Below are 23392 nucleotides of genomic sequence, written 5' to 3' on the forward strand. Positions count from 1 at the left end.
GCATGTGTGAAAGATAAACAAGGGTATTCTTTCCCATTATAGCATCCTTTTTGTAGCAAAAGGAGTCGTGGAGGAGGGGAAATGGCTGATGAGCCAATATATGTCATTTCTCTGTGGTTAGGCTGATTATTTTTCTGTCCCATGGATAACAAGCCAACAGCAGTTGCATGGTGTATACTGCATCCAAGGGATAAAATAGGCCCACTACTGAACTAGGACAAAAGATATCCTTCAGGCAGATGTAGCAGCCAGTACCTCAGTGAGTTTCTACTACACACTCTGTTCCCTGGATTTATCACTCACTGAATGAAAACATAGAAATGAGCAGATTAGCTTCCTCTCTGTAAAGAGAGGCACTTTGGAAAGCAAGGTTTCCAGATTATTTCAGATTATTTGCAAGCAGAGCCAAGGAATCAGGAATGCTAAGTAAGTGACCATGTGCAAAAGGATTATTCCAGTGCAATGTCCTAGGATAAAAGCAAAGCAAAGCTACTTGAGCTTAGATCAAGGCTCCCACAGAAAGGCTGTTTTCTACTGTACAAATTAGCCCCAGCAGCTGAACATCAAAGACCATTTAAAAGACAGCCGAAAGCGTCAAGTTCCTGCTTATCACGTGTCAGAACAGGAGCAAACTGGGCTTTGTAAGAGCATCATTCTCCTATCTCACAAAACAGGCAGATCACAAAATCTCCCCCTTTACTTTACAGGACATAGTGTTGGAGCCTGTGGGTCCAGCCTCAGTGCAGGGAAAGATGTTTCCTAGATCCCAGCTGACTCTGCCAAGCACTTGGTCACTAAAGTGATCTGTGAGAGCCTCTTCTTTCCTTGTTGCTGGCAAGAGCTATTGCAAGTAGAGTTCCTCTAAGGGAGTATATTTTGATGAAGTTGGAATGTAAGTTTATGCTTTTCTTCAGCAGAATCTACTTGAAGACGTCCTGGGGTTTCAAGATAACTGAAATTGCCTTTTTAATGGCTAAACTGTTCACTCAACGTTTGCATTGTTGTTGTGGTTTCATCTGGGATAGAGTTAAATTTCTTCCTAGTAGCTGGTGTGGTGCTGTGTTTTGGATTCAGGATGAGAATAGTGTTGATCACACATCAATATTTCAGTTGTTGCTGAACAGTGTTTACACTAATTCAAGGACTTTTCTATTTTTCACACTGCTCTGTCAGCAAGAGGGCTGGGAGTGGGCACAAGAAGCTGGGAGTGGACAGAATGAGAACAGCTGTTCTAAACTGGCCAAAGGGATATTGCATACCAGATGGTGTCATGCTGAACAACAAAATGGGAAGGAGTTGGCTGGGGATTGGCCACTGCTCAGAGTTTGGGTTGGGCATCAGGCAGTGGGTGGTGGGCACTTGCGATACACATCACTTGCTTTGTTTATAGTTTTATTGCCATTATTATTTCCTCTTCTTTTTCTGTCTTATTAAACTGTCTTTATCTCAGATCACAAATTATACTGGTCCCTGCCATTTCTGGAAGCATTTCTGGAAGCAAGGTTACCCAATATAGTTGATAGTTCTGCCAGTTCTCTCATAGCTGCCAAGATCGTCTACCCGGCTTTGAACTCAGGAAATCTTGGTTTTGGAACATGCAACTCAGCACGAGAGAGAGAAAGCTGTGGAAGAGGAATAGAGGAGGGTGAGAAGAAACAGAGATCGTTCTTAGAATTTTCTGAGTGGAAAGGACACTCAAGGACCATTGAGTCCAACTCCTGTCTCCATACAGGACCATTCAAAATCCAATCCTATGTCTGAGAGCGGTGACCCAATGCCCCTTGAGCTCCAGCACTTGGGGCCGTACCCGCTGCCCTGGGCAGCCCGTTCCATGCCCACTGCCCTGTGCTGCAGACCCTGTCCCTGACCCCCAGCTGCCCTCCCCTGCACAGCTCCATGCCGTTCCCTCGGCCCTGTCGCTGTCACACAGAGCAGAGCTCAGCGCTGCCCCTCCGCTCCCTGTGAGGAGCTGCAGCCGCCATCAGGCCTCCCCTCAGCTCCTCTGCTCTGCGCTGAGCAAAACCAGGGCCCTCAGCTGCTCCTCACAAACTTTGCCCCCCATCTTTGTAGCCTTCCTTTGGACACTCTCACAGTTGTATGCCCTGCCTATATTGGGGCACCCCAAATGCACCCAGTGCCACACAGCACAGAGCAGAGTGGGACAAACCTCACCTAGTGGCAGCGCTGGCCCTGATGCAGCCCAACGCTCTGTCGGCCTTTCTGGCTCCAGAGCACTGCTGGCTCAGATTCAACTTGCAGCCAAGCAGAACCCTCAGGTCCCTCTCCTGGGGCTGCTCTCCAGCCTCTCATCCCTCCGTCTGTACATTGATCCAGGGTTGTCCCACCCCTGGTGCAGATTCCAGCACTTGCTCTTCTTCATGCAGATGGCAACCAACTTAGAATTTGTCAAGGTTTTGGGGCAATGCCTCTCCACAATTAAGGGAGTCAACACTTCTCCCAGTTCGCATCATCCACAAATTTACTTAACATGGCTTCCAGATCTTTACCGGAGTAATGGATAAAATCATTAAAGAAAACCTGCTTCAAAATAAAGCCCTACATAATCCCACTAGCGGCAAGGAGGGCAACTGTCAGGCCACAGCAACATGGTCCAGCACAGCCATGTTTCCAATGTCATGGGACATGCTGAGGATCACACCCACCGTGGTACTGTGTTATAATGTCACGAGCCAGCTCCCTGCCAACCCTCATCAATACAGGGACCCTGACAACAGAACCCCAGTCAGTAACTGACTTGTGGCCATCTTCTGGCATAAGAAGCAATTTACATTGAGCTCTTTCTGGCCTCTTCTGGCCTCCAGAGGAAGGTAGATCCTCCACCAAAGAAGTTTAGGCTTCAGGGAAGCAGCAATGAACCTGAGTCAGTGGATGTTGATCCTCCTGAAGGCAATGTTGAGCCCACGGAGGTGGATCTGCCTGCAGAGGAAGAACCAATGGAGGTGAGTCCACCTCCATCCAGGCAAGGCAAGCACTATAACATCATGCTTGCTAAGAGACATTGCCACATCCATTGGCAGCACACCAGGGGCTCTCGATTTCCATCCCGGTGTGGAAATGTCATCACCTGCCAGAGTGCCCCAGCGCCAGTTGCTGCTCCTTCACCTTTCCTTCCCTGTCCCCAGTCCTCATCCTTCCCCAAGCCCTCTCACCTCTTCTTCCCTTAGCTCTGAGGAAAAGGGAAGGACTTGAACTGGGACTGGTGTCCTCTGAGCTGCTGTGCTGGGGACAACAGGAAGAGTCCAGCAGATGGCCCTGAGCTCCATGCAGCTTCCGGACCCCTCAGTTTGTGTGAGCTGAAAGGGAGAGATCTGTGAGGTCCCATTCTCCAAGTTATTAATCCTTGATTATTTATGCTCCCCAGAATCAATTTTTGGCATCTCTTCTGGGGAGACTGAAGGTGAGTGGGAAAGATGTTCATCCTAACTCAGCTGCTGTTGTTCCACCAGTTTTTTTGCCGTGGGCAGTTCAGGCACTCTTCTGTTGGCCCTTAATCCAGAAAATCGCTGAAGTCATGGGAATGGGAATTGAGTCCCTTTGGCTTACAGAAACTCAAGTCATTCTGAAGGGAGTGCCAGTTGTCGACCATACAGTGACAGCAAGTGTCTCCATCCTCTGTCCAGGCTGCCCACCTACTCCTTAAGATGGGAAAGTCCTCACAGTTGCTTTTCCTGCCAACCATGTCTGAACATTGGGATGTGCCCCAAGTTCCTCTGTGAGTTGGTGAGCTCCTCCTAATTTTCTTTAAAAATAGCATACACTTGACTCTTTCTAGCAGATTTAGGAATTGATTTGCATCGATTTACTGCATGGTGTTTCTACATGCTGTGCTAGACGAGTGAAACGAGCCAACTGAAAGCTACTGCTGTGTGGGCAAGAGTGAAAACAGGAAGAGCAAGATATAGATATTGCTGTCAGCACAGTTCATGGAGAGGAACCATTTCCCCCTTCACTCTGAGCAATAGGCATTTAGGCTTTGCATGACTAAGAGCATGGCATTATCTTTTCTTTAATTCTTGCTTGTTGTTACCTAGCTGTTGTCTTTTTATTTGAATGACAAAGCAGCACTGATGAGGAAATACAGCTTGCTTCTTTTTTTTCTTTTTTTTGTCCTGTGGACAAATGCCTGTGTAGAGGAGCAGTGAAGCTCAGCTTAGTTGTTATTTTAAGCATCTAATTTTTGCTGCTTGACCTGTGTGACTGAGTTAAGGTCACAGGAAAGTTTATCTTTTTTTTTTTTCAGCTGAGAAGATGTGCTTTTCGCTGATGCTAATAATTTTGGTTTCTGGGACTGGAAATAAAGATAAAAAGGCACCTTAATTCTATCCACTGTCTTCTCAGAGGAATTCTCTTAGCTCCTTCTGTTATAAGCATCATCCTTTGGTTTTCTCTTCAAAAATAAGGACATCCACTATCTCATGAAGGACAGCAGCACAGGGTGTTTTCTAGTAGAAGGATGAGTACAGCATAGCTGTCAGTCCTGCTGCATTCTTAGTTTATACAATGCCATTAGGCTGACTGTCATCTCTTTTGTGTTGTTACTTGCAGTTATTTTATATACTGGGAGTAGTTGATATGGTGCAGGGCAAGGCTGCCATCATCCCAGAAGGAATGAACAAGAATCTGGGTGACAGGAGCATCATGAAGTTCAAGAATTCAAACGTGAAGTCCTGCACCTTGTAAACAGTGACACCATGCAGCAGTACAAACTGGGGACAGGCTGGCTAGAAACTAGCTTTATATAAGAGGACCTAGAGGTCATGATGGACATCGAGCTAAATGTGAGTCAAGAATGTGCCACTGCATGAGTGAGAGCCAAGCACAGAAGACACTGGGCTGCATTAGTAACAGCAGAGGCAGCAGGTTGAGGTAAGTGATTGTTTTCTTCTATTCTATGCTTGTGAAGCCACATCTGGCATAATGTGAGCAGTTCTGGCTCACCAGTAGGAAAACAAGTTGATAAACAGAGGCAGTGTTAGTGGGTGGCCACTGATGTGGCCAGGGAGCAGAGGTACAAAATGTACAAGGAAAAGCTGAGGGAGCTGGGTATATTCAGCCTTACAAAGAGAAGGCTGCATAGTAGGGGCTAACAGAGAAAGAGCTTGGAGACTTAATTGCCACTTGATTCTCAGAACTCCCTCAGTAGGCTCCCTCTTCCCATGCCTGGAAAAGCACACATGACTGTGATACAGCTGAGAGGACCAGAAATAGCAGAAAAGGAATAGGCCTGTAGGATTGCTCTGGAAGGTTCCCAGTGAGCCAGTGCACTCCCGCTGCATGCCCCTGAACCCCTGCAAAATGTTTCCATCTCTTCACCTATGCCAGTGTGGGATAAACTGCTTGTGTGGCCCTGGTCCAACAGACAGGGCCAACCCCTGTTGAGGGCCAACCATAGGCGGCAGGAGAAGTGGGAACACCTCCAAACTGTCATAAGAGGGTAAACTGATGACTGCTGTCTGACACAGGAATCAGTGGGCATGTTGCTGCTGCTTCACAGCTCTGCCTGTATCTGACAATCTGTCACTTACAGAGAGAATTAAAAAATGGTCTGCGTTGCTGACCGAGGGGAGGAGAGCAGGGCCTTTGCAGTGAGTGTGATCAGCAGGTGCTGGCGTGTGCTCCCCCAGTGATGTCATCTGCAGCAGAGTTGCCTGGAGAATATCAGGCTGCTTATCTCAGCCTCAGCTCATCCTTGCTGCAGGAAAGATCACGCTTGTTGCTACTGCACAAGGCTCCCTCAAAGCCTGCCCAGCAGCTGCAAATGAATATGGAAGGAAAAAGAACTGGAACTCGAAGCCAGTAATGCAAAGAAAAGCAATGCAGCTGCAACGTGTTATCACACTGAGAACATGTACACTTGCCAAATACATTCTGCCCCTTTTCCCTGAGCAGATAATCCACAGGGAAACCAAGGTATTGCTGCTGCTGTCAGCTAATAAGGCTGTTCCTTTAGTTCTCACTGACAGGTCTGGGGCTGGAGTTTCTGGAGTCTGTCCCTGCCTGTGTTCCCATGCAGGGGGATGATGCTCTGTCCCTAAGCTTCCCTTGTTCATATATTTTCCCTTAAAAATAAGTAAGCTTGTCACAAGGAGACAAAAGACATAGTGGAAAAGATGACAACTTTGTCACTTTTGCTTCCCTCATAATGGTGTTTGAGTTTTCTCGGAGGGAGTCAGGCAGCTCTGGGATCCTGAGGGCAAAGCTTCACAAGGTCCTTCACACTGATGTTGTACTACTCTGTTGCCCTTCTGCAGAGCAAGGACACTGATTTTCAGCTAATGGAGCACTAGAATACTTTGTATTAGCTTACCCAATTGCTTGGTATATTCATAATATACCTGCTCTAATAAACAGATAAAAGGGCTTTATTTTCTCTGTTCCTAGAATTCAGATACTTTCACCAGTGCCTCCTTCAACAAAGCAATTTTTACATAACAGAAAATGCCGCTGGGATTTTATTTCTATTTCTTCTGATAGGAAACGTTCTGACTTCATAATAGCATGGCATAGCCAGTTGCACTTTGAGTACCAGTGTAAGCGGTACCTATATTGCATTACCAGTCATCATATGATACCTCTACACATTTCTGCAAAGCTCATCTGCAATCCCAAGTATTTTCTTGCTCCCTTGTAAGGCCTGAGTAAAAGGACAGCCTGATGGAAACATGTTCTAGGGAAAAATTGTTCTGGATGTTTGCAGGATTCTTTGGTCTGCATTAGAGTACCAGCATACAGTTACACTGGCAGAAGGGTGGAGGCAGCCACCACATCCCAATGACTGAAAGGCTTGCAACCAAATTGCAGCACTGCTCCATGTGTTTTAACTGGGTCACGGAGTGAAAGCCATTTGAATTCTTCATGCTCTGCATCTTTCAAGTAACTGCATTTTAAAGACTCGTTTTCATGATCATTTTCCCACTTACATGTTTAAAACTTAGTTTGGAGTGATGCAAAAAGAGGCATATCTCAATCAAATCTGAATATGAAACCAAGTGTCAGTATAAAATTGACCCTACATTACAACTTCAGACATCACAGTTTTTTACATTACGCTTTCAAGGAGGTGAAAAACAAAGGACTCCACCTTATAAACACATCTCTGCCAAAAATGAAAGTTTTCTGATGAAGGGCAGAACAAGATGCTGCTTCATGCATCCATGTCTTTGAAACACTGTTTTTTAAACCAAGGCAAAGACTCAGTGCTTACACTGCTTTGTCTGACCCAGATCCCATCCAGCTTCTCTGTCATCCAGCTTTTTGCCATTTTGCCAAAACATGGCTCCTAAAATCAGTCCCGTTCTCTCCAACCACTGGGACTGACGTGACCTTCATTGAAATTAAGTGAGGCTTTGTACTGGAATAAGATTTAAAGCAGAGGGCAGAGGCTACCAAGTTCTTCTCCTGACTGTACCCACAGCCTTTGCTGCACATGTTTACAGTCAGTCAGTGTTTGACATGTCTGTGCTTCAGGTGGCCTGCATGCCTCAAAGTCCTCTTCCTTAAACCCAATGGAGTGTGAGCATCCATGTGGGTTGGACTAGATGATCTCCAGAGGTCCTTTCCAACCTCTATCATTCTGCGATTCTGTGATCCAGCTCAGGTCTTCCTCTCCATCTTCTGCAAGCAAAAATGGGAATTACAGCTAAGCAGAAATTGGGAAGGAGTTGTGTCAGATTCACTTGTTGGCATGGTGGTAGAAGTTGCTCTTGCAGCAATGGGACAGCCTTGCTAAGATGAACTATTGAGAGTGTTTTAATTGGCAGGGACAGTGGCTGTAAGAAAAATGGGGCTGTTGGGTTGGACAGAACAGAGAAGAGGCTCTGAAGATGAGGTCAAGGAAAAAGAAGCTGAACTAGACCAGTGATTCAAAGCAGATGGCACTCTTCAAATGACCAGACAGGAGAGGCAGCTTCAGAAGTGAGACAGAAAGATACCTGGGCAGCAAAAAAAAAAAAAAAAAAGGCTAATAAATGAATGATATGGATTTTATTGCAGAAAAATGCAGCAAAAGAATTTAATTACAGTCATGATTTATTAAAATGAGCTGGGAAGCGTCCCAGTTCAGAGAGGCTTTTTATAGAGGAGGCAGCCAACATATTGCCTATCAAATTAGCAAGAGAGATTTGTGGACATAAGATGTGGAAAATGGCAGCCACAGGGTGAATGGAAGTGTGTCTGCAAATCACATTTTGACAAATGAGGGAGAAGACTGTCTTGGCTTGTCACAGCCACTCCCCTGTCTGTGTCTGTTTCTTTTTTCCCAACCCAGAGCAGAAGCATTTGTCCCTTCAAACAGCTGTCCTGCATTTGGTTCTTTCCATGCTGTGAAGTTCATCAATATTCATCAGCACTGGAGAGGCAGGGAGACTAATTTTCAGCTGAGGCAGCTGGGTGACTCACTGTCAGCACTGACACCAGCAACAAGGCCAGATTCTTTGCCTCTCAGCATATCCCACCATCCTACTGTGGGAAATCTGCACAGCCACTGCAGTAATGCTAGCAGAAAGGACCAGCAACAGTGGCTGCTCTTTTGTTAACATGCTTTATGTTGATGCCTGCAGCAACTCCCTTTAGGTTTGAGGGCTGTGACCCAACATGGACTCCAATAGTGTCTGTGTGGGTGGTGGCAGGTCCAGGAGGATGTCCACTTAGTCATGTCTGGAGGGTGACAAATGACATCACCTTTGACAGGTTCGGCTGACTCATGCTGGCTCCGATAGATTAGAAATGATTCCAGTCTAACCACGTATTCTTCTTCATCAGATAGCCAGCAGAGGTGAATATTGCACCCCTCTGAGGAGAAGAAAATCCCACAGGCAAGCAGAGAGCAAGATTGACATTTCTCATTATTTCTGTACTGCAGGTAATATATATATATACACACATATATATATATATATGTTTTTTTTTCCTGGGAGCCCTTCAAACCAAGTGAATGAAGACATATCTTCTGTGCAGTCCGCAACACTCCAAAAGGTCCGATCTGTCCTGCAGAATTTCCACTGATTTTGCTGTAGCCCTCAGGCTGTAACTCGGGTGTGATCTCAGGCACACACTGTGGCTACCCCAAAACCTCAAATTTTGCTTTGACCAAGAATTTACCATACTGAATAGAAACTATTCCTGGAACAACAACATCTTTTCCCACTTGCAAATCTCCACCTAATCTGATCATCCTTATCCATAAGCAGAGAGAAAGAAGAGCAAAGATATAAAACCCAAAGGTTAAGTATGTATTTTTTGCAACTGTTTAATGTTTAGCATTCTCATGTTGCGAAGAACATGCAAACTTTCTGCATTCTTTCTATTAGGTGCATTTGTCACCAAACCAGACTTGCTGTCAGTTTGGGATGTAAACTGACCCGGTCTCATTGCAATTTGCGTGTTTTCATGTGTGAGTTTGGTTTGCTTTTGGCATACAAGCACTTACAGCTGATCCAAAGTAATTCAAAAGCTCAGCAGATGCTTCTGTGAATCTCTTCTATGTTTAGAAATGGAAATGAAGCACAAAACCAGGTGCTGTCCTGAATTATGGATTTTATTCTTCATATAAAAGTGTTTACATGTCTTCTAGTTTATCGTTTTTGAAGAAGATAAGAGGTAAAATACGAAGTTCTCCCCAACAAAGGGGACTCCAGGAACTGCTATTACAGGTCCTTTCCAATTCAACAGCACCTTTTGAGCTGACATCACAAGGGGTGAGTGAGGACTGTATGGAGTACAAGGAGCCAACACTGCTAATAAAACAGAAATTTCGCCACAGATTTTGAGAAATTCTCTGTATTGCATTATGCAGGAGATCAGAAAAGATTTTCAGGGTCTTTTCCACGAACTCTTGCAACTTACTTTGGGGAACCAGTATTATCAGGTGAGTCTGGACAAGATGATCTCCAGAGGTCTCTTTCAACCCCTACAATTCTGTGATTCTTATTCTAATCTCATGAAGAACGTGGGACTAACATTTCTGAGTTTAAGAATCAAAGGTTTTTTTTTCAAACCGTTTTATGAGGAGGCAAGAAACACTTTGATTTAGCTTTCTGGTCTGAAAATGCCAATAGTTTGTTGCATTTTTTGAAAAGAGCCACAGGAATCATAGATCAAAGAACCATAGAATGTCTTGGGTTGGAAGGGACCACAAAGTTCCAACCCTCTGCGGTGAGCAGGGCTGCCCCCCACCACTTCTGACTGCCCAGTGCCCCATCCAGCCTGGCCTTGAAGGCTTCCAGGGCTGGGGTACCACAGCTTCTCTGAGTGCCTCGCCACCTGAGTAAAAAATTTCTGCCTAGCATCTAACCCAAATCTCCCCACTCTTAGTTTAAAGCCATTTTCCTTCATCCTGTCACTCTTAGACTGCGTAAAATGTTGATTCCCCTCCTGTTTATAAACTCCTCTCAAGTACTGGAAAGCCACAGTGAGGTGTCCCTGGAGCCTCCTCTTCTCCAGGCTGAGCAAGCCCAGCTCCCTCAGCCTTTCTTCACAGGAGAGGTGCTCCAGCCCTCTGACCGTTTCGTGGCCCTTATCTGGACACTCTCCAACAGCTCCACATCTTTCTTGTGCTGGAGGGCCCAGGTCTGGATGCAGTACTGGGCCTCATGAGGGGAATAATCACCTCCTTCTCCCTGTTGGCCACCCAACTGCTGATGTTGCCTAGGATACTGTTGGCCTTCTGGGCTGCAAGTGCACACTGATGGCACATATCAAGCCTTTTATCTACCAGACACCCTGGGTCCTCCTCCGCAGGGCTGCCCTCAATGAGTTCTTCTCCCAGCCTGTACACATATCAGGAATTACCCTGACCTGAGTGCAACACCTTGGTCAAGCCATTGCTCTCATGGCTACGGGTTTGTTGTTTAGGCACAATAATGTACAGATGGGCTTTGCATTAATCAAGAGTAATTACCAGCTGAGATGCTGAGTGGAGGGAAACTGTTATTGTCACGACTGACCAGAGTCTGGCAGCATTCTTTGTTGTTTGTGGCTTATTCTTGAAACTAGTTTTCAGCAATTAAACTGACCTCTTTGTAAGCTGAGCTCAGAAGATGGATGCCAATAATGGGAGAAGGGACACAGCTCAAGGCAAAAGGTTTAACCCTTTGCCTCTTGGTAAACTGCAGGAAATCCACCATCATTTTATTTGCAGCAATTACAGGTGAACAATATAGCTCTGTGTAGGATTTCTTGCCTTTGAGGCACATTTAGTTAATTATTACCTCTTAATTTATTTTCTACTCTGGAATAGGTCTTGCTGTGGGAAGCGGGGTACAGGAAAAATGAGCTGGTACTTTTCAGTGACAAAGCTTCAAATATGGCATTGTTTTTCATACTTGCAATATTCAGCCACAGTATCCACAAGGGAGGTACCATAATTGCAAAATGCTATTTAAAATAATGGCGTGTTTTATAAGAGCTTCCAATGTCTCTCATAATATTTGCAGATAATCTCAGTTTGTCAATCTGTCAAGTAATTATTCTCCATCTGTGATATCCACTGATAACCAGTTAGACTTTTAAATTCATTTTTAGCAACACTGGTGAGCTCATCACTCGCCTGTTGAAAGAACAGAACACAAACATTAAAACAGTGCAAAGGCAATGTATTTATTATTGTAGCATGCAGCCAAACCTGCGTAATAGCTACTAATTAAAGTGTTAAGGCCTTAATTTTAGAAAGACAGAGAGGCTTTCTGCTTTTGTACAGTACTATACACACATCATTTTTATGCTTTGCTTTCTGTGATTAGTGACCAAGGTCTGGCATGAGACAATTTTACTTAATCAGCTGCATGCATTAAATACCAGCAGCTGCAATTAGACATTCTTTTGTGTCAGATATTATGCCTCACGCTGCTATTTGCTCCTGACCTCAGATCCCTGAGCGGCAGGCACTTCTGCTGTCTTTGGAGATGAGCACAGTGAAATCTAAAATTCTTTTTTTCCACAGCCTGGACATTGGCAGATGTGCATTCTCATTTTTGCCCCACAGCCCAAACAGAGCAACTTTAAAAGTGCAGCAGAAGTTCCTTTAAAAAACAGACTAGGAAGGAAAGGCGGGAATGAACAAAACCTCTGCTCCGTGCCTTAACACTTTCGAGTACAGTGTTGGTTTGCGATGCTTAAGAATCACTTTGCATGTTACACATTAGCACTGAGTACCTAAAACAAAAGATCTGAGCTTTCCATTTGCTTTGCACGTCTATTTTATCGGGTCCTGTGCCCGTAGCATCGTTTTTTCCTAACTGCAGTATCACAACCGGACGCTAGAGAGCTCCTTTTACCAAAGACATCTCACCAACGTCAGGGCAGAACCCTGTGAGGTGCGTACAGAGCATTCCTCCTTTTTTTATATCGCACAGTTTTACTCATTTTTCATTTTTATGTTAAAAATTAATATTCTCAAGGGAAAGCTATCTTTGCCAGGAAGAGCAATGGCTGCAGCTGTAGCTCCACGTCTCCTACCCCCAACAACAGAGATTCCATAGGAGTAGTAACTTGGGAACTAATTATACAATTTCAGAGATAAGAAAAAGTAAATCAAATGCTGCCAGCATGGAAATTATAATTAAGTTTTCCTCTGAATAACAAATACACTCCATATGTAATTTATTATGACTATTACTATATTAATAATAGTAATAGCCTATGCCATGCACCTATGGATAGTACATGTTTTTGTCTAAATTGCTGGGTTATAGTCGCAGATGCAGTATGAATGCCAAACAGCTCTCTGCAGTCATTCTGCTGATAACCTTAAGCCTTACAACACCCAAGCTATTCCTAAACACTACTCTATTAGCAAGTGATATAACAAGATGACGACTGGATCTACTTTCTTTATTAGCTGTGTTTGACCCCGTTCCCCCAGTCGCCTTTACCCTATCAATCATTTATTCAAAACCAAAACAAAATCTCCTATGCTGTCACTGTAAGGGCACATGAATTCCTGCTTCTCTGATTTTGGCATAAGCACAGTCTGCTGCAAGATGCTGCAATGATGTGACATCTTATCATATTGCCCATTAGGGATTTTGCATTAGGGTTGATTTACAGATAGCTGTGTCCTGAGGTCAGCAATGCGAGGGCACAACATTTTGTCTCCAAAGCAAAGCCCTGTCCCTCTCCTACCTCAGAATCTTAGAGTGCAAAGATTGAAAAAGCCCGTAGGAAAACTTCAGAAGGGCTGAGGAAAGCCTTGCTCCAGCTCTCCCTGTGCTCCATTGTGGTTCTTGGCAAGGGCAGAGAAGTACCTCCTTCTATGAAGAGCTGTAACAACAGCTTTCACTGCAGTGCTTCCCAGTAGCACCAGCAAGCCATCACCTACGTCCTTTGCTCTTGCCTACTCATCCCAGTATGAACTGGGAACACAAGAACCAGTGAAGTCCAGAGTGTAGAGCCAACCCTCCTCAATCAGTTGTGTGCCTCAGAGGGAGGAGTGGGCCTTGCAGGCGTGCTGTCAGCTGCTGCCTGTGTTCCCTGCCTAAGATAGCTTTGGGCACACCTCCTAACTTTCCTGCACCTCCGCTCCTTCAGATTTTTTGAATGGTGGAACTAAAAGTCTTATTTTCTTTCACCATTTCTTTGCCTTGTTCCCCTGCTCAATCTGGGATCTGATTGGTTTTACCTAGAAAGCCAGATAAATGATGTTCTGAATTTTGAGGGAGCCTTTCTTCCAGGACAGCCCAACTGTATTAATGCCAGTGAGCTGAAATGTTCCATTAACATCTCTTTATTTTCTTTCCAAAACCAGCAAGTGACAATAGTAGCTGAGCCAGACTTTAATGGTAGCTTTTCTTTGTTCTTTTCAACCCACAGTCCTTTGAAAATGTAACGGTAAAAAAAATAGATGAGATTTTCAGTTTAGAGCAGCTCCAAACAAGCTGGCCAAGGAGGTCAGTGTGGGAGGGGGAGGCTGCCTTTCCTTTCCATTCATCTGAAAGTCTTTTCTTTTACAAACTGCTCGGTGTGAGCCTTGACCACGACATTATGCAACTCATACAGCAACTGCATCCATGCAGAGCAGGGCTCCGGCATGGCACTCATCAGCTCTCTTCTTAAATGACCTTGCTGCACCTAGAAAATCCTCTCTACCTTTGAGAACAGAGTGCCTCTAATGATAGAAACTGTAACGAAGTCCAACCATAACCTAAACTTGCTAAACTTCAGCTAACAAAATCAAAGGGCGTGGTGAAGACAGGGCTAGCATGTCTCTTACAAAACCCCAATTCTCAGAATATTTGATTGTTTCCAGCCCTGGGAGCTCATGTTACACACTGGACAAACCTAGCAGGGCCTTGTCATTCGTCAGTCAGTTTTATGGCATGACAGCAGCCTGAAAAGTTGAAAACCAGTTTAACAAATTAAAAAATGTAATGGGATTCCCATTAAGTTCATCTGAGAAGTTTCATCTTCATCTGGGAGAAGAAAGAAGGAAATACCTTGGGATATATTTTCTTCATGGGGAGGATACATGGTCCCCACAGGCAAGAACAGCAAGGTGCTCACTGGACAGAGAGAAGCTTGCAATATTTCACAAAGGAAATTAAAATGTGATTCCTGTCAAGTCCCCCTTTATGAGTCCTCCTTTTCTCATTAACATTTTGTACAATCTGATACTCAACAAACAAAGATGCTAACTGTGGCTGTCAGTTACTTTTCTTCCTTAATTTTATTTTGCTTCAGCTGACCAGAGAGCAAAGTTTTTGTAAGGTATCCAAGATCTCAGCATTGGAGGAACTCTTCCTAGAAACTGAATTTAACAGCTCTGCCAATTCAGCTGACAGATGTGTTTATTTCAGTGACAAATGCCCTGGGACCTTCTAGTCCCCTTTCTCTAAAAAAAAATCCCACTTTTGCTTTATTCATCTCTCCCCAAAATATTTTGGAAGGTGGACTTAGGAAAAACGACTCAACAGAATTTGTATAAATCATTATGTAATGATCATGATCCATAGGCTATTCTTTTCATCAAGATGTAAGCCACTGTCAAGCCAGACTGATAGGAGTTTATAGACCAGCAGTGGGTGTAAGTGGTCTCGGTGACACGAATACAAACCCAGCAGCTCAGCTTACTGCAGCTTAGAGTGGATTAATGTCCCATGTCTGGCAGACGCCAGCCTCATGCCAAAAAGACTAACCCAGTCTTTATGAACTTCCTGTTCCTCACGATGGTTGAACAATGTCAATACTGAGATAACTAGAAATAGACCCAAATCACAAGCTGTGGATCTCTGCAGCACTTCTTCAAAGTCGGACTATGCCTGAATTTTCCTTGAGGCTCCTCTACAGCCCTTGCCTATTCAGAGCAAGCTCAGTATGTTCTTTGACTAATTTCACCAACAGATCCATTTAAGCAGTGGTAACCCTCAGGAAGTTAATTTGTCTTCTCTCCATCTTTTCCCAAGAAAGAATTAAGAGTGGAGAGGAGTACTATGATTTGATAGAGTGGTTTGTTTGCTATTATTTTTGTTTCTACTGGGGAGTGTTGGCCTTTTGTACTGAGATGATGATGGGGATCATGGAAATCCTTTTTTTTTTCTTTTTTTTTTTTCCCCAGGTATTGCAGAGAAACATTCATTATTCTTGAAGCAGAATCTGGGGAAGCTCTGTCTCAGCATACATGACCTCTGTACAAAGAAAAAGGTTGCGTTGTGCCTGAGGAACAAAGCTCTGGAATTAAAGTCTGTAACAGCTAAGATATGCTGGGCCATGGAGCATCTCTGCAAGCCTCCAAATAGCCCACAGGAAAATCTCAGAAGGACCCTGTGAGTGGCAGTTATGTAAGACAAAACTTGATCCAAGCCATTGAGTGCCATATCCTAGAGATGGGAGAAAATGGCAGGTGTGATGAACTGGGGCTGGTTGTGTTCATGGAGTTTTTGTGCTGTCTGGAGTTTCCTCACTTGGAAGGCTTCATATGTTGCTATTTTGCATTGCTCTGGACATGATGAAAAGTAGGAAAGCACAAACAAGTGAACCCAGAGCATCATAAAGCAGCCTGGAATGAAATTTTTGGTGTAGTGGAGGCAACAGAAAACACCACTGAGAGGCACCAGTGAGCAGCTTTAGTGACAGTGAGCACACTGGAAATGCTCGCAGACTGGTTGGGTTTGATGCCTGCTTCTTTGAGGCTGCAAAAGCTGTCCAGAAATTATCTAGAGTTTCACTGAAGGCACCCTAGGAGTGTTTCAGCTGATTTGCAGATGACTTCTAGCTTTGGTCTGAAGCCATGGGAAATGAGAATTTATGTTATATGTTCCTACCAGCTGAGAAAAAAGCTGGAGTGACATCAGGCTGGAGAATGTAGTGTAGGTGTGCATAAAGAGACATGGGAGAATTCACCTCCTTGGAGAGATGTGATCCCAGTGCCAGGAAGGAGTCCTGTGGCACCCACTAACAGGAGGAGCTGGAATCCTGAGCTTGTATATACCTGGGGGAAAACAGGAAAAACACTTTCATGTCTCTATAGAGCATTTCAGGCAAGCCAGAAGTTTGTACTCAGGTGGATAAGTAGTCAAGTATCATTAATAAATGTAGCTCTTATCCATAACCTTGCCAAACTCATTTTGTAACACAGCCGTAACCATGCAACAAAGCACTATGTGAACTAAAACAGGACAGAGATGATTTTACATGAAACAAAACAGGGTTTACACATTCACGTACCCTCATGCTTTCAAACACCAAAACAAATGGGTCCAGTGCTCCAGCCCAGGTGACTTGTGGTGGAGAAGATGGAAAGTGACATCTGTAGGCATCTCAACACGTCTCCTAGGCTCTTCATGGACTGGAAGCCAAGTGCTGCTCTCGGATCTCCTAAGAGTTGACAGTGTGATCTTTTGTTTCCTCATCCTGTTGCACCCCTGGCTTAGTATTTGCTTTTCTGTCCTTATCTGGGTGTTTTATGGCTCCAAGCCTGTTCTTTTCTTCCTTTCATCACTTCTTGAGGGCTCTGGTTTATTAGCCCGTCCTTCATTTTGCTCACTGTGTAAACTGTCTTCAGGGTGAGAAGGTTCTGGTAAGCCTCACACAGATCTGTTGGCACCTTGGTGACCTGCTGGCTGAGGTGCCATCTGCACCTACCATTCCGCTCTTCTCTCCCGTGTTCCCACACTTAGGTAATCACTTTCATTCAGAAAGTTCTTAGTATTTTTATTAAAAATTGCTCACATCTTGCAACATATGTTAACCATCTACAGCAGATTCTCAAGAGTGCAAATGACTACTGAAGTAGCAAGGATCTCTAAGGAGGGTCCACTTTAGCCCACCTCCAGTCTGAGGGTCATTCAGACATATGGAACAACACAGAGAGAAAAGGGAGCACTACAAAGCTGCTCCTAGCTGCCTCTTTCCTGCTCTATTTTCTCCTGATCCTGATCCTGCCCTTTTCAATTGGCCACTGAACTTGGATTTCAAATTATTTCACTTGAGAAAGTGTACAGAGTTTTATTGCTTTGCTTTTAACTGATCTATCGGCTGCCTGTGCATTTCTCAGCCACTTTCTGAAAACAGCAGCTGGTATAGGTGATGTTTGCAGGTGAAAAGTGGAGCTGTTTAATAGCTTTCCAGCTGATATAGCACCAGCATTGGATTAGGTCATTGCAATGGCAGCTGAAAACTTTGCTTTAACACAGCTTGAGCAGCTCAGTACACCTTGGTTTAGTGAGAAGAAGCAGTGTCCAGTGTGGCTCGTTGATGTACTGCTGTATCTCAAATGTTTGTTCAACATGAGCACCAGAAAGTTGAGCACAGTGAAATAAAACCAGATCTGCTTGCAAAAACAAAATTGAAAAAATTCACCTGAAAGAAAAATCCATGTTCCTTTCTCAGTAGCTTTTATGAAAACTTTTGCCTTCCTCAAATTACAGTGACTCCATGCGGCTTATTCTACAATACAGATTTTAATATTTTTACTAAAATTTATTCCAGCTGTTGCTAATCATAGAGATATGAATAATATTATTATACAGAGAAAAATCTTGACTAGACTTGGTGCAGATTTATTCATTTGTAATTTTTCCATCTTAAATCCAAATATTAAAAGCCAGATGAAAGGAAGGAAACGTAATTGTAACCACTGGCTTCTACTTCACCATGATGAAATTGAGCTTGCTCAGTAATCAAAGAATAAGTGTAGAGATTTCTATCAGAGTATCTGATTTTATCAAACCATTTTCAGGGACTGCAATTCAATAGAAACCAGGGACGCCAGATCTTTCATATAAATCACTTTTGGGAGAGGACTGCTGCTGAGCTCCAGCTCAGACATGCCCAGAAAAAAATCCACCAACTGAAGCTGAATAGGGAACACGCTTGGGGTCTTCAAACTCTGCCATTATTGCAGCATGTAAACTTCTAGGAGGCAATTACATTGAGAAATGTGCTGTCAGCTCTGAAGGCTGAGTCCAGTCATAGAATCATAGTATGGTTTGTGTCGGAAGGGACCTTAGATCATCCAGTTCCATCCCCCTGCTATAGGCAAGGACACCACCCTCTAGACCAGGTTGCTCAAAGCTGCATCCAGCCTGGCCTTCAATGCTTCCAGGGACATCCACACCATATCTGGGCAACCTCTGCCAGTGTCTCACCATTACAGGAAAGAACTGGTTCCTGATATCTAGTCTAAGTCTATTCATTCAATTCAGTCCTCGCCCAAAAATGCATCTTTCACCTCACCAAAGTCAGATTGTTCTTCACAATCCAGTGCCTCCATGCAGTAGTGTTATGAATTCCAGCCACTAAGTATGGATCTGGGTTCTGTGTCCAAATCTATTTCTTATACTGCATTTATTTTCAGTGCCCAACCGTACAGAAATTTACCCACATCTTTGCACAGCAGGAAGCATATGGTGCCTGAGTTACTAATGTCCATTTCTCAGGAAATGCAGTCCTTTAAAAACAACTTCTCTCCATCAAGGTCCTCTCTTCAAACAGCCTCACACTCATGCTGATCTGCTTTTGGTGAGAATCAGTGTTCCAGCTACAGCAAAAATGCAGTTTGCACTGTAAGAGAAGGAAATAACTGCTGGGTCATCTAAGAGTCCTTCATTCATTCAGCCAAAAATGAGACTACCCTGAATTTAATTTTTTTGGTTCTGAGTCATTAGTTGATTTCTCTGGAAAAAAAAAAATCTAAAACTGTCTTGTTAATATTATATAGATGGATAAGTGACAGCTCTTATGACTCAGGCCCTTTGGGCTGCATTTATCCCTTGCTCTCATGCTATGAAACACGCTCTTCCAAACAAAGGCAAGACTGAGAACTCTCTTTAGCTTTGGGAAAGTTCTGCAGTACTTCCGGAGAAGGAAAACTGCAGATCCACACTGAATCAGAAAAGAAAAATGCTCTCTTCTCCACTCCCCATCCCACCACGTGGCTCCACACCCCAAAGCAAGCACACAAGAATGTTGAGAAGTATTACTATCCTTTGTCAGCAACAAGCCCCAGTCACTTTGCACACACTGTCTCACACCTCTCCCCTCTGTCAAACCATGGATGCTGCAGCCACCACGGGGGCTTAAAGAACTTCTGTAATCCTGCCATTAGGCTAAAGCTTAAACTGGGTCTCTCCAAAGGCAGAAAAGGCATTTGTTGTATGAGCTGAAAAAAAGATTCCCTCTAATCCAGTAACAACTATAGCAAGCTTTTTTTCAGCTTGAAACCTCTGGTTTTACACGAGCATATGAAGCAGGTGTCAAATGGATCTAAAAATGGGTCACGGAGGATTCTGTTGCTCACCATCTGTGTCAGTGATGGGGAATGCACGTCCACAGGGATCCACCGAGTACCGTGCGGTATCTCCTTGCTGATACAGCTTTGTAGAATGAAGGGCTTGGTGTTTTCAGTAGTGATACGTAGTGCGCTCTGTGTCTGCCCAGGAGAGGTGGTTGATCACAGGGCTGTGGGCTGAACCTCAAGCAGCTACAAACCTACTGAAAATGAAAGGTCTCCCCTGGGGACATCAGATAGCTTTGTCTCCAGAGGATCACAGGTCCAGAAAAAAGCTGTAGGGTACAGAGGGCAAGAAGTTTCCTCTCCTGTTTGTGATTCTTCTGGCTCATAGCCGCAGTTGAAAGTGAAAGCAAAAACTTGAGAACTTCCACTGGGCTTTAGGAAGACTCTGCCAAGACAAACTTCCTGCAGCCTATACTGACCTAGAGGCAAATCAGTATGGCAATGAGCAAAACAGATCATCAACAGGATTGCTCTAGATCAGCCCAGCAAAGCATTCTGTTTTGTGTTTGTTGCAGTGCTCCCAGTAACTCCAAAGCCCCAATCCTATTCGACTGCACAGAGTGAGGGGCTCTGGGTTGTGCAGATAGCTGCCTCACCACAGCTCCTCCAGCACAATGCCTTAATGCCAAACTCAGCTCCAGGTTTTGCAGCACTCACAGAATCACTGAGGTCAGAAAAGACCGCTAAGATCACCCAGTCCAACCGTCAGCCCACCACCACCATGCCCGCTGACCACGTCCCTCAGTGCCACATCCACACAGTTCTTGAATGCAAGATGGCAATTTCCTTTCATAGCTGACAGAACACGGTGGCTGCCTCGGACTTTTTTCTTTTGGCTTTTTTTTGCTTTTAACGGTATGAATGCAATCTGTACCAACCAAACATTGTATGCATGGCAGATAGAGTTTCATCCTGGGGCTATTGAAATCAATTGCAAAACCGTTCAGTAACTGACTACAAGCAGAAATCAATTGTACCAGTTACCAAATGGCTTAGTTGAAATGTAAAATTATTTGTTCAGAGAGCAAGAAACTATTTACTTGTGCTACTTCTGAAATCTACCTCTAGCTGGGACCAGATGGTAATTTAACTTTTAAATTGTATTTACTGCATTCTTATACTCTAATCAGTCAGTGCAAAGCTGAACTCTTCAGAAGTCCGCGCTTAAGCTTTAAACTTAAAACTTTTGCAGTTTCTCTGTGCCTTTGAGCTGTTGCCATCCTCAGACAGTAACAGATCAATCGGCGCTCGGCCCTTTGATGTGTAACAGTTCAGATGTGCCTGCTGCGTGCGTACCCTGCCGTATGTTCCACTGTGAGTGGAGGCTGAGCCTCCCTACTTCACAAGTAATGAGCTCCGCTCAATTAGCAGAGCGAGTTTTTTGAGCGTTGTGTGTAATTGGTTTCAAGGTCTTCAGTTTTAACGGCCATTTGTTAACAATCTTTTTATACCGCTGGCACAAAACTTGTGATTCAAATACAAGCAAACAGCCAAAAAGTGCTCAGTGAGTGGAGTGCTCAGCTACACACATGATCCTACAGCTCAGATATTCTCTTCTGAGAAGCAGTTTGGCTTTACATTTGAGGAGTGATGACACGGCTGCGTTAGGTAAAAGCCCAAGGCCCATGGGAGCAGGAGATCTATGATCATAGAGCTATAGAACCATAGAGTGGTTGGGGTTGGAAGGCATGGGCTGCCCATAGAAGCTGCAGTGCCCCATCCCTGGAGGCACCCAGGGCCAGCTTGGATGGGGCCTTGGGCAGCCTGAGCTGCTGGGTGGCAGCCCTGCCCATGGCAGGAGTTGGGGCTGGATGGGCTTCGAGGTCCCTTCCAGCACAACCCGTTCCATGGTTCTGTGATTTCAGCAGACTGTATTCTCTTGGTGAAAGGAGCTCTTCCTTCATGGTTGACTTGAGCATTATTTGTCTATCTTACAAATATTTTCTTGAGAGAAGAAAGTGAATATTGGAAGGATCTTTTCATGCAGCGTGGAGAAATGGTAGCAGTGTTACCTCCCCACGAAGGAAGCTCAACAAATCTATGTTAACCACACTGTCTGTATGACATTTTGATGAGTGCATAGAACAAGTAAGAAAGTACATAGGAGGCTTTCTCCTGTGTAAACTCCAGGTTCCCATACAAACTCAAGGTGCTGGAGCCTGGCTTTGTGTGCCCACACTCACAGGAGTGCTGGGAAGTCAGCAGCAGAACAGCAGCCCAGCACAGTAAGTGGTATCCCGACAGGGACAAGCCCTGGGAAGAGCTCCACTAAGGTCACATCAGCCTCTTGAGGGGAAAGTTTGACTCACAGCCCCACTCCTGCCAGGGTTTCCTTCTGTCCTGGCTGTCCTGGTTGGAGCCAAGTGCTATCTGTAGCTATTACAGAAGCCCAGCTGAAAAGCCTGTTTTCTTTTTGTTGTACTTGGAAAACCCCCAAAGTGCTAAAATATCCTGAGGGTAAAAGCATTCGTGGAGCGGGCTGGCCCTGGACAGCTTGCAAGAACCCTCCACTACTTCTGCTGCACCCTTTTCCCACGCATACACGAGGCAGTGGCAAACTCTATGCAGCGTGACTTAATTCAGGGAGAAATTCGGGATGTGCCCAGGATGTCAGAATCATAGAATCATCAAATGGCCTGGGTTGAAAAGGACCACAACGATCATCCAGTTTCAACCCCCTGCTGTGTGCAGGATCGCCAACCACCAGACCAGGCTGCCCAGAGCCACTTGCAGCCTGGCCTTGAATGCCTCCAGGGATGGGGCATCCACAGCCTCCTTGGGCAACCTGTTCCAGTGTGTCACCACCCTCTGTGTGAAAAACTGCCTCCTAATATCTAACCTAAACCTCCCCTGTCTCAGTTTAAGACCATGCCCCCTTGTCCTATCACTATCCACCCATGTAAACAGCCATTCCCCCTCCTGTTTATATGCTTCCTTCACGTACTGGAAGGCCACAGTGAGGTGTCCCCGGAGCTTTTTCTTCTTCAAGCTAAACAAGCCCAGTTCCCTCAACCTTTCTTCATGTCCGTTCACCCTACTTACTCCAAGCTCTTTGCCAAGCAGCACTAGTTCTTTTTGTGAGTGAACGGGAGTTATCGATAGGCCACGAGTGGGTCGGGTTGGGCGGGACGGGCTCCTACAGCAAAGCCACCACGGTGACGCTTTGATGGAAATTTTGGAAGAGGGGCAGCTTGATCAGAATAGGGAAAACAACCCCCGTGGCACCGCAACGCCTCCCGTCCCGCAGAGGCTGCTCGGCACAGCGTGGTTGCGGTGCCCGGGTGGGCTCTCCGGCTGAACGCGGCCCAGGGACCGATGCCACCGCCGCACCGCTCCGCCCGGAGCTCCGCGCCCCGCCCGGGCCGAGCCTCCCCCGCGGCGGGCGGAGGTGACAGCGCGGCAAGGAGCATGCGTGCAGGGGGGTAGGGAGGGGGAGGAGGAGGAGGAGGAGGAGAGGAGGAGGAGGAGGAGAGGAGGAGGGATGGCGCGGGGAGGCGGCCGCTGTTTATTTGCAGCCGGGCAGGCTGCGCCCCGGCAGAGCGCGAGTGGCCGCCGCCGGCGCCGCCGGTGCCGCTGCCCGCCCCGCAGCATGCGGGCGGCGGAGCCGGGGCTCGCAGCGCGGCTCCCCGCGCAAGGTCCCGCGCC

The 23392-nt window shown here is 45.3% G+C and overlaps 1 long non-coding RNA gene across 1 annotated transcript; it reads left to right on the plus strand.

The window, feature by feature from the left end:
• The first annotated feature begins 4496 nt into the window (after window positions 1-4496).
• Window positions 4497-16600, plus strand: LOC125688354 (uncharacterized). Its single transcript, XR_007374687.1, has 3 exons — window positions 4497-4887; window positions 8782-8881; window positions 15569-16600. It is a non-coding gene; the product is annotated as an uncharacterized LOC125688354 (long non-coding RNA).
• The last annotated feature ends 6792 nt before the right edge of the window (window positions 16601-23392 follow it).

This window comes from Lagopus muta, chromosome 1, assembly GCF_023343835.1.
Source record: "Lagopus muta isolate bLagMut1 chromosome 1, bLagMut1 primary, whole genome shotgun sequence".
In the NCBI taxonomy this organism is placed as follows: domain Eukaryota; kingdom Metazoa; phylum Chordata; class Aves; order Galliformes; family Phasianidae; genus Lagopus; species Lagopus muta.